Raw genomic sequence first — 18,477 nt, 5'->3', positions numbered from 1 at the left:
TTTGTTTTTAATGATGGTTCATAAGCAATAGTGAATGGTGCTGTAAACTTTCATATGCAATCTTCCTTTAGAAGATAGTTGTATTCATTTGATATGTCTTCTGGGGGAAGATTTACAAGCCCCGCATGCCACATTTGCGCTGCCGTTGCGTCACTTTTGTGACGCAGCAGCGGCTGCAAAGCCATCGCCATGCTGCGGGGTATTTACAACGTGATGCATATAGGGAGAAGCGTCATGTTGTACAGCCCTGCGCCACATGTGGGCGTTCCAGCATTGGGTTGGCGTTCCGGCGCAGGAACGCCTCGGAAAAGTGGCTGAGTGAAATCTACAAGATTTCACTCAGTCACTTTTCCGACCCCGCTGCGTCAAAACCTTATACCTGCTTGATGCAGGCATAAGGAGTGATGCAGCACAGCTAGTATAGGCCCCCCCGAGCAGTGCTGGAGTTGCGTCGCACTTATGACACAACTCCAGCGGAGTTGCGTCGCACTTACGACACAACTCCACCACTGCATCACCTTTACGCCATCAGATGCGTCACACATCTGTCTATTCTTGCGCCATGGTGCGCTGCATTGTAAATGCGGTGCCTCCATGGTGGCGCAAGAGGTGTGTGCCGTGACGCAAAATAACTGGCGCATCCCTGCTGATATGCAGGGATGCGCCAGTTATTGTAAATATGCCCCTCTGTGTTTATTTTTTCCTACAATAAAATGTTACCACAACACACTAATCATTGGCGTTGCTGTATCTTCTTCGTATTTTACAGTTATTGATTTGATATAACTGTGAAAGACGCCAGAGTCTTGCGTTTGATTGGTTTGCTATGTTTCTTTCACTTGCCCTCGTTTTATCTTACAATTCCTGATTTGTTTATCATTTCTTCTGATTATGACACACAAGTTACTTGTTGGTCCAAAATCTCTTTGCGGCATTAGTGTGCAGGTATGTTTTGTCTTGTGTTATCTTTCGAGCATGGTTCTGCCTGGAGTCTCCCATGCAAAGCGTTGATTCTGCAGGAGTGGGCTTCAGGTTTGTGGGTCTTGTGCTGTGGTTAAGGTTGCCCCCGGTTCATAGCACTGAAGAGGATGCACTAATAGCAGGCCATCCTTTTTCGGGCTCGGCACAGAAACCTTTATCCCTCCCATTACAGGAAGGTCAGGGGGCCTGAAGAATTCAGAGGGAATTACAAAACTCTAGATATGCCATGTCAGAAATAAAATAGGCAGACATTCAATATGTTTTGTGTGGATTAAACTTGGATCTACAAGTCACAAATGTATCCTTTATATATGCACGGGACAGCACCTAAGCTCACACAATACAAAAGACTCATTCACTGAACATCATCAGACGCACAGGAAAATGTCTGTGTTATTTTAGTGCATTCTATTCCGGCTCTACCCTGTTTAGAGTTGGGAGGAGCAGTACACCGTTCAGGTGCAGATATATTGCTCTGAGCTGCCCACGAACAAGCTCTCCACACCACCTCTGTTCCTCCATCCCCGCCCTGCACAGACCTCTGCTTTCATGTATAGCTGCACACTATATTGGAAACATTCTGGCCCTCATTTATGGGATTTTGGCGTAGGGCAGCGCAGCATACACCAAAGTGAAATGGCAGGAGTGCGCCGTATTTATGCAATAGTGTGCACTCCTGTCTTCTCTCCCTGCGCGGGTGTCGTTTCAGCAGCCTAATGCCAATGTAGACACCCTTGCAACCTGGTACAAGGATGCCTTTGTTACAGGAAGGTATTGTTTTTCTGCAGCAAGAAGCACCTTCATGCACAAAAACCTAAGAGGCATTTTCCTCTTTATATGTGTGTTGCAGAATGCAGCACACCTAGAAAGAGGAAAAGCAAGAAGAAATAAAGCTATTTCTCTTCATTACACCTCACCACAGGAAATGTAATCCTTTGGCACTTCCCCAGGTTTGCATGTTTTTGTTAATCTGGGACAGTGTCAAAATCCACGGGCACCCTTGGAATGCCTCCTGGACACAGACTCAGGCAATGCTGTTATTTGCACTGTGTTGCCTTACTCAAGACTTATGAGGCCGCTCAATGCCATGCAGGGTGGCTATGTGTAGCTTGATAAATCTGATTCTGGGCCCTGCGTCGCACATGTACCACTTTACCTGGTGGAAAAGTGATGCAGGGCTCTCATAAATAAGCCCCGCTGTCTCTTCACTTTTAGGCCCTCATTTACAGGATTTTGGTGTTAGGGAGCGCAGCACAGCACCTTGCTGCAAAACCCTAAGCAAAAGTGAAATGGCAGAAAGGCACTTTATTTTTGAAATATGATGCATTCCTGTCTTTTTTTCCTGTGTTGGTGCCGTTTCGGCAGCTTAGTGCTAGTCTGCACACTTGCACCATGGTGCAGGGGTGCCTCCATTGCATGCAGAATTGTTTTCTGTTCAGAGAGGGACACCATCCTGGAAAAAAACAAATCTAAGATTCACACATAGAAAAAGGAATAAACGAGGAGAAATAAAGATATTTTATTTCATTACTCCTCTCCTTGGGAGGCATAAGGGTTCAGCGCTTCCCCATGTTTACATGATTTTGTTAAGCCAGTTGCTGTGCAGCTGAAAATTTCATGCTGTTCCGACTTTGCACAGTTGATAACCGACACATTTGTCTTTGACTCCTACACAGCACCTTCATCGCTGAGACTCGACAAATACATGAAACCTCCAGTGCGGATCGATAACGACAACTTACCTTCACCCTTGAAGCTCGATGACCATGCAGGGACTTGAATGCATGTTTCGGTGCCGACGCATTGCCTCCTTTGTGCCTCGCAAACTTTCCTTGATGTCAAAGGTTGTTCTCTGAGAAGCTACTGTTTGAGTGGGGCCTGTGTGACTTCTGTATCCGATCCTTGCTCCGTTGCAGTTGGCTTGACTTTTCAGATTTGACCCAGTTCACTGTGACCTCAAGTAACCTCTTAGCTATTGACTTTTAAACACTAGATAATCTTTAAAATTCATATTTCCAGTTCCATTTATTGGATTTTGGTCTTGTTTTGTTAAGGAAATTAAGTTCTATTTTTCTAACAAGATGTGGAGTATTTTATTGTGTTTTTTTCACTGTTTTACTGTATAAGTGTTGCACCAAAGCTTTACACATTGCCTCTTAAATTAAGCCTGCATGCTATGTGCCAAGCTAACAGAGGATGAGCACGGTTAATTTAGGCAGTCTGACTTACCCTGACCTGACCTGTGGTCACTTCTTTGACAGGGTGCATACCGCTGCCAACTGTGTTGTAAATTAAAGCAGAATGTGATTAAGCATTTACTGAAAACATTAATGCTTCCCCTGTTATCGTGTTTTCTTTGGTTATGTTGACTGAAGTTCGGACTCCATTTTGTATTGACATGCTGCCACGTGTTCGTCACGAGGAGAGTCCGACCTCTGTGTTAGTTGCTCCTGTAATCTGCCTAGTAACAGTTTATAAATAGCTCTCTTGTCCATCTGGCGCATGCCCAGACTTGACCACATCTGTTATAATTAGCCTTGCTTGACCATGTGTTTTCGCGGGCCCAAAGAGTATGTCAGCTCCGCCCATGTATTGATTCAGTATCGAGAATGACCATAAACGGTAATGTTCTTCGACCTCATGTTGTATCCACCCACTATGAGCCCCTCTGTTGTGTATAAAAGGGGACTGTGTACGCAAGTTCTTTGTGCTACTCCATGCAATACTGAAGAGTGTTGTGTGGATTGTAGGACCACCCTTAAGGGTTAATAAACGTTGTTTTTGTACTTTGCAGTTTCCGTGCCAACTTCCTTATAGATTCCGTTACAGGAGAGCGAACCCTTGTGCCTTGCGGGCCTAGCTGGGGCCTGTATTCATCAATTGGCGCCCGTCACGTGGGGCTCATCGGCGACTCGGATGCTCGAAGGACTGGTCGCGACGAAGGTGAGGAGTTTGGCCGGGGACGTGATCACTGCCAGCGGCGTCTTAGCCCTGGCATCCCGAGGTTTTTTCTTCCTTCCCTTCCGAGCTGACCGTCTGGGTGGCGCCGGTCATCGACTGAGACCTCTTCTGTCGGTCCTGCCGTGAGAGCCGTTTGGGCGATTGTGGAGCTTGGCAGTTGGAACCTGGACTCTTGATTGGTAAGAACCGTTGTACGGTACTTGCTCCGAGTTTTGAAGCCTGGTCTGGCTATTTGAGTTTGATTGATGGTGACTAGTCATATTTTGAATTTGTCTTTGTGGAAATATATGCGTTGCAACACATATAGGCAGGTAATGTGGAGAAATTTCTCCAGGAGCTGTGTAAACTTTGAACGGCGCAACGATTAAGTGCCATTTTCTTTATAATATTGCATATTTTGCACTATTCCTAGCATGCCTGCTTTTAGCGCACTCCGTAAGTGGTGCTGCTGTTTTGGAAACCGGTTGAACCTCGAGGAATCTGCTCCAGCTCCCCCAGAGGGGACTCCTAATAGGGATATGTACGTGAAGCATGGTCTTTCTTCCATAATGTACAGCACGTTATGGAGGAAATACACGAAGAAGGATCCTGAGTTGCGATGGCCTTTGTATGGCTCGTTTGATATACGTAAGATTGAGTATGTGGAACAGTGTATGTGTAAGCGACGTGCTCGTCAGGATATGTTTGAGTGTGTGCGATTATGGGTGAAGGAAGTGCGTGAGCGAGAGAAACGTGAGAAAGCGCTGTTTGATAAGGAGCAACGAAAGAATGATCATGTGCGAGCGCAGGAAGCGAAGCGTCGGGAGGACAAAGAGCAAACGGACAGACAAGAGAAAGAGCGTAGGCTACAAGTTTCGGGTCAATATGTTGTTCGTCAGCCGCTTTATCCTGTCCTTAATAATTCTGATGATGATTTTTATTTGCTAGATCGCTCTCCGCCCCCTTATGTTGGCGCATCTGCTCCACGGCCGCAAGATTCTGACCCGGTTTCGGGTAAGGTAGGCACACGGTCCATGCTGTCGGCTGAGCAAATGGCTGAGCTTCGGACACTTTCCTTCCGTGCGCTTAAAGGCAAGGTATCCATGGAGGACTTATTTCAGACTTGGGGGCAGTGGCAGGAGAGAGATAAAGTGTATTTTCTGGGTCATTTCGCGGAGGAAGTGATTACTGCTTTCCGAAAATATTCTCATGTTCTTGAGCCTGACGAAGTGTCTTCGGAAGCTAGAGCAATACGTAACGGTGCTTTTTCTCCCTCTAAGGCTCCTGAGGCGGCTCGGCGACTGTTCGCCTTGCGGGACGAGGTGCTGGCCCTTCGAGAGAAAACACGCCAACAAACGGAGGCGGAGAAGCAGTCGGATTCGGTTGCGGCAGGGGGCTACCCATCTACCTCCCAGTCAGATAAGGATGATGTAGTGCATGCTAAACCAATGCGAGAGGCGGCGCCTTTGTATGTTCCTCCTAAAGGAGCGGGGACTAGCCCGGATATTAATTCTGTCGATGCTAGGGGATATTTTGTGTATAATTGGGTTTATACTCCATGGCATAGAGCCGATGTTATGGCATTGAAGAATGCATTGCCTGACCCCCGTAAGAATCCAGCGGCCTTCTATGAAGAAGTCGAGGGGGCCTTGAATTCTTGCGTTATGACTTTAGCAGATATAGACCTGTTCTTTGGTCTTATTCTACCACCGGATATGTGGCGATCTGTACGAAAGGTAGATGATATAGTTGCCTTTAAGGCCCGGTGGTCTGAGCTTGAGGATGAAGACAGGGAGAGGAAGCCCGCGCAGAAACCGCCGCAGAGTATTCTAGATCTCCCCGCTGCAATTGTGACTAAGTTGAAGACGATTATCCCCCCTAAAAAGATTGACTGGAATATGTTAGCAGCATGTAAACAGAAAGTTGACGAGTCAGTTGCAGATTTCTTCACGCGCTTTGAAGAAACATTTCATGACTTTAGTGGCCAGTCGCTTACTGACGACACAGGCCGCCATCTTTTCGCGGACAAATATGTGGCTAATCTGCTACCGGCAGTTGCGGCCCGGTTAAAAGCGAGTGAGAGTTCTTGGTCCTCCGCGACGCCGACGGCCCTTGTGACTATCGCTCAGTATTATGAGCGTCAGGAGCACGAGGCGAAGGGCCAGGAGGAGAAGAAATCGAAAGATCTCAAAACCAAGGTGATGTTAGCACAAGTATATGGCCCGCCCCGACGGGGTAATAATAATAGAGGAAGGGGCGGATCTTATGGTCCCCCTTCGGGCCGATCTGATTTGAATAGGAACCAGTGCGCGTATTGCAAGCAGTTGGGCCATTGGGCCAGGGATTGCCCAGCGTTGCGTGCTTCGCGTCAGGGGCACACTCCGGGTGGCCCGAGAGGTAGAGGGGGCTTCTCGAACTTTAGAGGGAATTCCAACGATAATGTCCGTTTCGATACTGCTGGACAGCATCGAGATAGCTCAAATGTTTTTGATCGCCAGCACCAGTATCATGTATCGGACATCGATCAATCGGGATATCATGATTCTCAGCATGCATAGGAATGCGTAGGATGGGGGTCCGAATCAGTTGAGGTGCCGGTCGATCAGACGGGTCCTTATGTATCGGCTGAGGTTTTAGGTTCTACTGATCAGTTCCTAGTGGATACAGGAGCGACACGTAGTGCATTGTCTAGGTACTTGGTTCCGGGGGCTCCCCCATCCGGCTCAATAGTTACATCGGTAGGGTTTGACGGTACACTCTCCCGAAGCCCTCTTTCACAGCCCCTTGCATTTAAAGTTGATTGTTTTTCTGCGCCCTGTCCGTTTCTGCTTGCTCCGTATACACCGGATAACATTATGGGCCTTGATATGTTAAAGTACTTTAGGGCTACAATCCGCTGTTCCCCTGAGGGTGTGAGGGTGATCTTAAATGACAACTATCCCAGGTCTGGGCGGATGTGTACGATATCAGAGGATGCATTGTTGGCTACCCTCCCCCGAGCTTTATGGGCGACTTCGGACACAGATGTGGGACAAATGGTGATTCCTCCGGTCCACATTAGCGTCCAGGAGGGGGCGGTGTTACCACGCCTCCCGCAGTATCGTATTTCCCAGGAGGGCGAGGAAGCTCTCATACAGATTGTGCAAGATTTGATCGCAGTAGGAGTAGTGGAAGAAGTTCCCTATAATATCTGTAACAGTCCGATTCTCCCTATTCTGAAAAAGGATACAGATGCAAAGGTCTATCGGTTCATAATTGATTTGAGGGAGGTGAATAAGATCGTGATACCTCAGTACCCGGTGGTTTCTGATATCACGACGTTGCTTACCTTGGTCCCGCCTACGGCGACCATGTTCTCAGTGATTGATTTGAAAAATGCCTTCTTTTCTATTCCCATTCACCCTGATAGCCGATTTCTTTTTGGGTTCACATTAAACAATAGATCTTATCGTTTTTGTAGAATTCCCCAAGGTTATACAGAAAGCCCTAGTATTTACAGTCAGGCTTTGAAGCGACAGTTGGACTCCTTTGCCTTACTCGAGGGGGTCGCCCTCATTCAATATGTCGATGATATCCTGTTGGCGGCTGACACCCTGGAGTTGTGCGAGAAAAGCACGCTAGCCTTACTTTCCTTTTTAGCATCCCACAATCACAAGGTCTCTAGGAAGAAATTGCAATTCTGTAGACCAAAGGTGACTTATTTGGGTCACCTTTTGTCTAAGGAGGGGCGTGCACTTACACCAGATCGTATCCAAGTAATTTTGGACACACCGAGACCATCCACGCAGAAGGATGTGCGTGCATTTTTGGGTCTTGTTTCTTTTTGTAGACAGTGGATATTGGGGTTTTCACACATAGCTAAGCCATTACTAGCTCTTTTGACAAAAGACACGCCCATCCCGATCCCCTGGTCAGATGAGTGTGACGCTGCTTTTCAGCAATTGAGACAGGCCCTTTGTTCAGCACCAGTGTTAGGGACCCCTGATTATGCAAAACCCTTTTCGTTGTATGTGCATGAGAAAGATGGATGTGCATTATCAGTCTTAGTGCAGATGCACGGCGATAAGCAGCGCCCTTGTGCATACTTTTCGGCTGTACTTGATCCTGTCGCCCGAGCATTGCCAGGGTGTTTTCACTCGGTTGCGGCGACAGCTGTGTCAATACGGCAGAGTGAAGGAATTGTGTTATCCCATAAACTGTTGGTGTTAGTCCCCCATGCTGTTGATGCCCTGCTTAATCAAACAAAGACGCAGCATTTGACCAGTGCCCGTTTAACGGGATATGAGTTGACGCTTTTGGCTCCTCATATTACGTTAAAAAGGTGCGTGACATTAAACCCGGCCACATTGTTGCCATACCCCGAGACCCAGCCTGAGGCGCAGAAAGCGCATGATTGTATTCTTGTGACTGAGGAACAAACAAAGGGTCGTATTGATCTCCAGGATACGCCCTTTGCAGAGGTAGATGGAGAGTTGTGGGTAGACGGATCATGCCTGAAGCTACCAGATGGTACGACTTCAGCAGCGTATGCAATTACCACATTGCAAACGATAGTGGAGACAGCACGCATACCGCAGAAATCAGCTCAAGCAGCGGAACTGATAGCCTTAACACGAGCATGTGAGCTCAGTACAGGATTGTGTGTGAATGTTTACACAGATAGCCGCTATGCTTTCGGAGTAGCGCACGATTTCGGCCTACTCTGGAAGGAGAGAGGGTTCTTAACATCACATGGGGTACAGATAATGCATGGGGAGTTAGTCCACAATCTCTTAACCGCATTGACATACCCGAAGAAAATTGCCATTGTTAAGTGTAGTGCCCATAGGAAAGTAGTTGATAAAGTTGGGAAAGGGAATGCGTTAGCGGATCGCGTAGCACGGGAGACTGCGATGCAGCCCGGCGCTACTGCCATGTATGTAGTAAAATCACAGGTGGAGAGATGGCATGACGCGAAGGAAGAAGTGCGAGAAATACAAAGGACCGCTTCTGACAAAGAGCGGGAACGATGGGCTAGCGAAGGAGAACTGGATGATGAGGGTTGTTGGAGAAATAAGCAGATGGATAGATGGAAATTACCCACGGCCTTTGTACAACCTATGGTCCAAATGGCACATGGGCTAGCACATGTTGGAGCTTCCGCAATTGTGAAATTGCTTACCCAAGTCTGGGAGCATCCAGAGATTGCTAGCACAGCAAAGAGGGTGGTGCAGACCTGTATGATCTGTCTGAAATATAACCCAGGGAAAGGCACTCGAACCCCAGCAGGAGGATTTGCGACGCCCACTGCACCCTTTGAGGTTCTGCAGATGGACTATATCCAGCTTGAGCGCTGTAACAATTTGAAGTATGTTCTAGTAGTGGTCTGCGCCTTCAGTAAATGGGTTGAGGCGTACCCTACGAAAGACAATACTGCAATGACTACAGCGAAGCTATTGCTGAAAGAGTTTTTCCCTCGATACGGCGTCTGTAGACTTCTGTGGAGTGATAATGGCCCTCACTTTGTAGCGGATGTTATAAAATATGTCTTGAAGGGCCTAGGCATCACCCAGAAGTTCCACGCCGTATTCCACCCCCAGTCTGCAGGACTAGTCGAGAAGTATAATGGTACACTGAAGCTTAAGATCGCCAAAATCCAAGCTTCAACATCTTTGACTTGGCCAGACGCCCTGCCACTGGCGTTATTGTCAATTAGGTCGGTGCCACACTCTCGAACTGGCCTTACGCCATATGAAGTTGTATTTGGACGCCCAATGAATATTTGGGGTCCACCAAGGCCTAAGGCTGTGTATGATGTACCTTGTGTAATGATTAGGCCTGGGCGAAGCACTACGCTACGCTCGCGTAGTTTGCGAAGTTCGCGCTACTTCGCACTACGCGAACTGCACGTAGCACAGTGCGAACACGCGTAGCGTAGTGTTGCGTAGTGCTGCGGTCATTTTTTGCTTGCTCGCGGTCCTCAACGTCAAGTTGGCGACCGCGAGCAAGCAAAATGACATCCTGGCGAGACTTTTTCCTTGTTCGCGATCGCGAGCATGGAAAATAAACCTCCCGGCGAGATTCACAACGCGAGAAGGTCAGGTTTCTCATTGCGAGGGGTCGCGTATGCTCGCGACCGCTCGCGGTGAGAAACTACCAGTTCGCGTTGAGAAAGCTGCAGCTCGAGGAAAAATCTACTCGAGCAGCAGAAAACTACAGCTCGCACTGTGCAAGATGCCATTTTCAATGATTGCACAGTGCCGGTTGCTTGTCCGCACTGCAATCATTGAAAACAACATCTTGCACAGTGCGAACATGTTACTTCGCAGTTCGCGAAGTGCTACGCGTAGCTCGCGTAGTGCGAACTTCACTTTGCGTAGCTTCGCGAAGTGCTACTTCGCGAACTACGCCCACCCTTAGTAATGATGAGCGATTATCTGGCACAGTTAACGGATAATTTGGTTTCTATTCATCAACAGGTCCGAGAGGCGCTCCCTGATCGGTCTACCGGCGAAGGACATGGTCTCCGGCCTGGGGATCATGTCATGGTAAAGGTTTTTGACAGAACGAACAGTTTGGAGCCGAGATGGGTCGGACCTGAGCAAGTCCTCCTTGCAACAAGGACGGCAGTGCGAGTCTCGAACAGGAAGAATTGGATCCATTCCTTACACTGTCGAAAGGTACCGCCCGGATTGGTGGAGTCTGCCGTGCTGACCGATCAACGAGACATCCTAGCAGCAGAGACAGGCCGTGCTGCGGAGCCAAACGACATTGAGGAGCTCTTTCCGGACCACGCGACTTCTGGAGGAAGGCGATATCATCTGCGACCAAGGAAGTGAGGTTTCCAGTACCGGGACATACTGTCAGAACGGCCCTTGGGTTAGTGAAACGGAGAGCCGATGAGGCAAGGGGGGGGGATCAGCCCTGCATTAGTGTAGTGACACCCGTCTTGGCCCGCTGGTGAAGAAATCAACCGCTGCCCAAGGGGAAGAGTTCTGACAGACTTTTTAGTTTCAGGAAGATATCAGGGTATTGTTTCTTTTGACATGGAAAAGAAGAAAATCCTTTGTGCGTTGGGGTTCATGCTAACAGTAGCTATTGTTGGGATAACCACATGGTTTGTGGAGGAGGTGACTCCAGCTCGGAAAACACTTGTGTTGACAACTCCGGTGCCCGAGGAGCACTGCTTTTATACATTGCCATATCAAGAGTTGAAGCACCGACAATCCTATTTGAATAACACTTTCATTCAGATGCTGCATCACACCCACGTTGCTACGAACGCTACGAACTGTTGGATATGTGGGATGATGCCAGCCCATCAGAAGAAAGGAGGTACGCCATTCATACCACTTCCTTTCTCTCACAATGGCTCTTGTAGAGCATGGTACACTTTGCTGTTTGCCACTCGGAAACCGACAGTGGGACGATTGCTTTTCAGACTCAATAAAGAATGTCATCAGGACAAAAATGGATATCCACAAGCAAATGGGACAATTTGGGAATGGGAAGAGTACCGACCAGACAATGAATCCATTCCCTATATCTTCACGAACACCAGAGACACTGTGGGGAAGGACAAGTTTGTGATCCAAGTGGCCCAAGCCCAAGCGGACCTGTGTGTCCAGAGTGTGGGTTTTATCCCTGTTGGTGTCAGTGATTGCATAACCGTATTAAACATCGACGGGTTAAATAATAGTACCTTCCTAGCATCCCATAATACCTACTTTGTATGTGGAAATAAAGGCTATTACCGTTTGCCGGCCGGGTGGTCTGGGGTATGCTATGTATCATTCCTATTACCTCCTGTATTCTTAGCACCTGCATCATATCATAAGGATTTGAAACTGTTGAATAATGTGACTGTAAATAGATATAAACGTACTCTATCAATTGATGATGTGGATCAAACCGATACCAGCTTGCAACAGTATATTGATTTTAACTTAGGACTGTTTTTCTTTGTTGGAGCCGCTTTGAATAGTAGGAAGATCCGACGATTAACAAGAGTGGTAGAAGCTGTGACCAATCAGACTGCCGCTGCTCTTGGGAATCTTACGGAAGAATTACAAATAACTAGGATTGTTGCATTACAGAATCGTATGGTATTAGATGTAATGCTAGCTGATCGAGGTGGAGCCTGTAAAATTATTGGAAGTAGCTGCTGTGTGTTCATCCCTGATCATACGCCATCCGTCTATAATGCCATTAACAAGCTGCATAAAATAGCAGCTGAAATCCATACAGAAAACGGCACTTGGTCCTTTTCTGGATGGTTTTGGGCGTTGGTTACTACCTGGGGATGGAAGGTCTTAACTGGTCTCTGCATTATTATAGCAATTCTGTTTTTTCTCTGTATGTGCATTCAATGTGGACCATTGTGCTGTTCCGTATGTATTTCATTCTGCATTCCAGATAAGAAAGCTATTGCCGATGTTGCTCGCCAGAAGGGTCTAGATAAAGAGGTCAAGGGAATGATGATAATTGATATATATGACGATTATTCTTGGAAGCCGGATGTCTTCAGTAAATGCTGAAAGGGTCGTCTGTTGTAAATTAAAGCAGAATGTGATTAAGCATTTACTGAAAACATTAATGCTTCCCCTGTTATCGTGTTTTCTTTGGTTATGTTGACTGAAGTTCGGACTCCATTTTGTATTGACATGCTGCCACGTGTTCGTCACGAGGAGAGTCCGACCTCTGTGTTAGTTGCTCCTGTAATCTGCCTAGTAACAGTTTATAAATAGCTCTCTTGTCCATCTGGCGCATGCCCAGACTTGACCACATCTGTTATAATTAGCCTTGCTTGACCATGTGTTTTCGCGGGCCCAAAGAGTATGTCAGCTCCGCCCATGTATTGATTCAGTATCGAGAATGACCATAAACGGTAATGTTCTTCGACCTCATGTTGTATCCACCCACTATGAGCCCCTCTGTTGTGTATAAAAGGGGACTGTGTACGCAAGTTCTTTGTGCTACTCCATGCAATACTGAAGAGTGTTGTGTGGATTGTAGGACCACCCTTAAGGGTTAATAAACGTTGTTTTTGTACTTTGCAGTTTCCGTGCCAACTTCCTTATAGATTCCGTTACAGGAGAGCGAACCCTTGTGCCTTGCGGGCCTAGCTGGGGCCTGTATTCATCAACTGGAGACCCCATTTTTAACAAAGCTGTATTAGAGCTTAAAGAATGTGTATATTAATTCTTAATGGAAACTGTGTATGCAATGTTTTCACAGGAAGTAATTACACATATGACCCGATTCACAATCATTTTGTTGTGTCGTACGTTTGTAGTATTCCAGGATTTCCCTAGCAGGGCAGGAATATTCTTTTTAATCAAACTTAAAGGAGTTTTCATAAGGGTCTTTACAACTGACCTGTTTTAAGAAAGATATCATGCACTTATTTTGCAAGAACGTAAATGATTCATACATTCAGGTGCAACTCAACATGAAGTAAACTCTATCCGTTGGTTGAAGCTAACAGTACAGTGCTATGTCCACCACACAGTGTATTCTGTGTCTGCATCACCAGGTCAGACATATTCAGAGATATCAGTTGTGTGATCCTGGTCACATGGACCTTGCAAAACAGACCCTCAGGAGATTTCCTAAGTAAAAAGTTTAGAAGAGAGGATGCCTGGGAGAACAGTTTGCAGGACTTGTTGGGGAAAAGAAGTAAGAGCTGTCATAGGATGAGTCTTAAAAGCAATGAGAAGCACATTGCACATCTGCCAACAAAGGAGAACAGGCAGAACTAAAGAGGGCTTTGCCCCGTGCAACATCTTAATTATGTGATAAGCTGTGAGTGGAGATTCAGGCAAAATAGTAATGTTGCAACCTAGCAACTTGAAAAATGTGCATTGTTTTTTATTATTTTGTAACCAGTGCAAGCCTCGACCTCCTTAAAATACAGCATAGATGTCACAAGGTCTCTTTCATCACTAAAGTGTGAAACATTTGCAAGATGATATTACAGGTTACAAAATATGTGCTGAGTGGACAATAAAACATTCAGTTTTGAAATGGCTACTCAATAAAGTTAAATTACAGCATGACAATGAATGTAAGTGTTCCCAGAATTAGAAAATTGGATACTGAAATGAACCTTTAAAAATACATGTACTTCTTGGTCGCATATATCATCAAAGAAATTAGTAAAATCTACTCCTTTATTTTGCTTGCAGAGCTTAATTGCTTTAAAAAGACTAGCATTTGCAATGCCATCAGTTTTGCCTTTGGGACCTTATATGTATTTAGCTATGCAGCACATTAGCCTTAGTGCTAAAACATCTACTGTTCTTTAACATGGAGGGAAAGTAAGCACCAAACTGCGTGATACGCCAGGTATGGAGAGAAATATTGCCTTTCAGCTGGACATGGTATAGTCCAAAGCCATTTTTAATTTAATATTAGGGCCTTCGGTAGTCATATCACTGCACACACAAGATTTGAAAAAAATATTATTGGCTACAGGTGCTCGTGGAAGACAATTTCTATGTACTGAAATCTAGATAATGCTAAAGTGGTTCTGGTATTTTACTGACCTCTGCTGGTCGTATTCTATCAAGAAAGTTGTATAGAGGCAGTTACCAGAAAAATGTAAAAAAGACTGTCCCTCAGCAGAAATCAAATCTGATATTTTACTGACCCCTGCTGGTTGGTTTCTATCAAGACAGTTAAATAGAGGCAGGTGAACAGAAAAAAGTCCCTACGCGGAAGCAGACAAGTCCTAGGGCTGATCTCCGGAGCCCACAAAGTACATACACATATAACTATATACCAAAGTATATAAGTATATACTAAAGTATAAACAAGAGGTCTCGAATGCTCAACCTAAAAAAAAGGAGGTTATGCAGTGGTGCTGGAACAATTTTCTGGCTAGGGGTATCAGTCATTAAAATTATAAGGGTTCTAAAAAAATCCTTTTTTTTGAGAAAGCGAGTGCAACAAATTATCATAAAACATTAAGTGGAGAGTGTGCATTTGTAGGAGTTAAGACGGTGGTTGAGATGCACTCTTGAGAATAAGTTATTATATAGAAGAGAGCATTAATAATTCATAGTAATTTTAGGATGCATGCATACAAGGTTAAAATAAATGTTTGTTTTCTAACCTGCTTCTAAGCTTGTCTGTCACCAACTTCCACAATTAAAAGGCCCAAATTAGCCTCATGTTTTAATATTTGTAAACTTTAGAAAGGAGCTATTTTTATGTTGATGTGTTTTCTGTGCCTCATTCATTCATCCTCCATTGGACCTGATCACAAGAGGGGCACAAGTTTGTTATCAAATGCCACCTGTTTAAAGCCACATAATGTGAACCTAAATATATTTGTCAAGCAAATATGCAGTGGTTTGTTAAAAGTTGTTCTCGTGACTCTCATTGATTTCCATTGACCTTTCAAGGGATTTGAGCACACAACCAATGCTGTGTGAAAAGAAAACTGATTGAAAGGCTTCATTATTTTCCATTATCTTTCTGCTCTGCCTCGAGGTCTACGGAGCTGCTGCACCTGCCGCACCCCTCACTCCAGCATCCCCGGCTGGGTATGTGGTGGGAGGCTTCCTTAAACAAAATTGAAATGAATGATTTTCACCAGGAAGGCTGATTTCTTGAGACAGATGAAAAACATTCTAGGTGAAAAACCCATCATAAAATTATCTATGAAAGAGATTGATTAAGACCAGTTTCTTCAGGTTGTTTTTAATACAGAATCACATAGAACTGCTGCAGGCAGCACATGGAAGTCAAATAGAAAACACAACAGAATCCACAAAAGTAACATGGGATCTACAATACAACTGGCAGCTGATTACAATTGTAGTGCACTGTCTCCCACACCTCCTCCAGGGTGCTGATAGGTGCTGCCTCCACCCCCAGAGAAGATAGGAGCACCTCTCTGGTCACTCATCCATGACACCAACACTCCTCGCACCTAGCATCACAACATATATAAAGCTCTGCCCCCACCCCCGTGATGTATCATTTAAGCCGAATGATAATGCAGTTCCGCGCCCCAAAACAGGGTCAGAACGGCTGAACAAATGTTAGTATACATTTCAGAGCACCGCCTCTCAAATACACCATTGTCATAGGAGAGTGCGTGAATAGGAACAGATCTAGAGGACTAAAGCACCATGCGCCTACGTATGATACAGGGTCAGCCCGATCAAAAAGTGTGAGTGAAGAACCACACGCTGTGCAAAATCTTCACAATAATCTCTGGCTTTCATCCGGGGATGAGCAGAGTCGCAATGAGCCTGGCACTCAATTAGCTATCGTATTCACGCTTGTAAAACAGATTGTATCCTTACAAAATCTGCACTTAGAGTGTTCATGTAAACCCTGGGGGAAGCACGCGAGATAAGCAAATGAAACGTTTTAGAAACGTTACACAGGGGTCTCTCAGGGAGCACGTGTGGTTGAGTCATGGGCTGATTCGGTTAAACCTTTTTCTAGTGACAACACAGTTGTCTGTGAATTTGGGCTCGGATAAGTGACTTAGGACTTTTTCTACTGGAAATGGCCTTCCAGTACAATGCATACAATCGGAGTTGATGGCTGGTGAGCCCTCTCCTTGAAGCTGAAATTATTAAGCTCTCATCCGCAACTAAGAAGCAGAAAACGGCACCATCTACTCTGTATGATGCGTTGGCCCATTCAACATCGTATTACAGCCACTTAAAGGGTGCCCGAACGCAGGAGGCCTTCTAGTTACACATGATGTGGTGAATGTGGGGCAAGATGCGAGTCAAACAAGCATTTGCCATGCGATAGGACTCGCAATTACACGAGATCTATTGCATTGCAAACGACAAGGCATGAACGGGCGGGGGGTTGACAAGACATGAACGGGCGTGGGGCATTGGAGAAGGCAGCGGTCCCACAGAAAGAAAGTAATCTGTGCAGTAAATGGGCCAGTAACCATGGAAGGACATAAATTACAACATGGTCATCATAAGGAGGGACTATCAAGCCTCCAACCAATCGGAAAGCAGCATTTAAGACACAAGACAATAAAAAAGATGGGCGGAGAGTGCACAGAGCATCCATGAAGCTGCCATGCTATACTGAATACTGCATGCCTCACAAAGCGTGCAGCGAATGCGCTGCAACGCTAGGCTCGAACTAAAAAATGTGCTCTGCAGATGATCCAGAGGCATAAAGAGATTTTTTATACAGATAGAGAAACCAGCTGGTTTGGGCTGTCCACCACTTCCCTGGACTTCAAAAACCCAACCACAGAGGTGCGGCTACCCATCTTCACCTTCAGCTTTCAGAGCCTAGACTTCAACATTTACAGAGTTGGAAGCACTGCGGGCCCATTATCACCTGTCTGCATGAGTGCAGCAGGTTTTGAAGTTCATTGTGGTGATGGTACTGGCATGTAAAGTGGTTCTCCATCAGGTAATAACACAGCCAGTGCTGGACATCGCTAGCCAAGTTTCATGCTTATTCCTATTACAGCACATTGTTTACTGATGGTGCAAATCAGTAAAATGAGGCTCAAACACGTGGAACACTGGTGCAAAGCCCATTCTACATCTTATGTCTCAATTTCACTTACAGTAGTGAACTATTTCTCAATGAAAATACAAACCCCAAGTACAATTGCTATGTGTGCTAATGTTGAACTAATAACACTGACAGTGAAAATGAGCAATATTTTCAGGAAAAAACTAGAATGTCAATTGAATGCAAGCATATGAAAAATGCATTTTTAAATGGGCATAGTAAGAGACTGATTACAATTTGCTCTTTATAATTTGAAAATCGTGCTTCGGGTGCAATCAAAATGACAAGGTCCATGGATTTATTGCAGAACTTCTTGTTTCTTCTGGACATTTCATGTGCTCCAAGCAGGCAAGGTCTTGAGTGGGGAAAACAAGTGGATTTTAGGAATCACTGGCTCTCATAAAACCTGTTTTCTAAAAGGTCCCTGAGAGTCCCCATCATATTCAGCTTATGACTCTGTGGCAGACAGAGTTGCCAGATGATTTCACGGGGCAAAGACAATGGGCCACTAAAGTCAAGCACAAATGCAGCAATGTATAAATAAAGAGAGAAAGCAATAAAAAGATGATCTTACCAGAGAGTCAAACTTAAACAGAAGAAAGTGATGAATAGGATTAGTTAATAACACTTAATTATACATTGTCACCGTATAAACCCACCATTCAAAACAAACATTTTGCATAATTTAATTCCATACATATGAGCAACCAATGTGATTCAGTAGTCAAAAAACAGAAATGCAACTTTGTATGAAGCAAGTAGAGATACACAGGTAAACAAAATCCACTTTATAGTCCATTAGAGAGACAGCATTTAAAATACGTGTTTAAAGTGTGGTTGTGTCAACAAATAATCAAATGAAGCTGAGAAAGTACACGGAAATAAGACATACATTTATGACAAGGGTGGTAGTTTTAAAATTTGACCAAAGTTCATAGAAATGCACCTTATATTTAGCCTTCACCCTACAAAAATAATGGGAAAAGTCTGTGTGCATTAATTGTTGCTGAAATCTGTTGATACTGCTGTTTTCTCAGCAAGAAACTACTCTACATATGC

Source organism: Triturus cristatus, chromosome 8, assembly GCF_964204655.1.
Source record: "Triturus cristatus chromosome 8, aTriCri1.1, whole genome shotgun sequence".
Taxonomy (NCBI): domain Eukaryota; kingdom Metazoa; phylum Chordata; class Amphibia; order Caudata; family Salamandridae; genus Triturus; species Triturus cristatus.
This window is presented reverse-complemented; position numbering follows the sequence as displayed.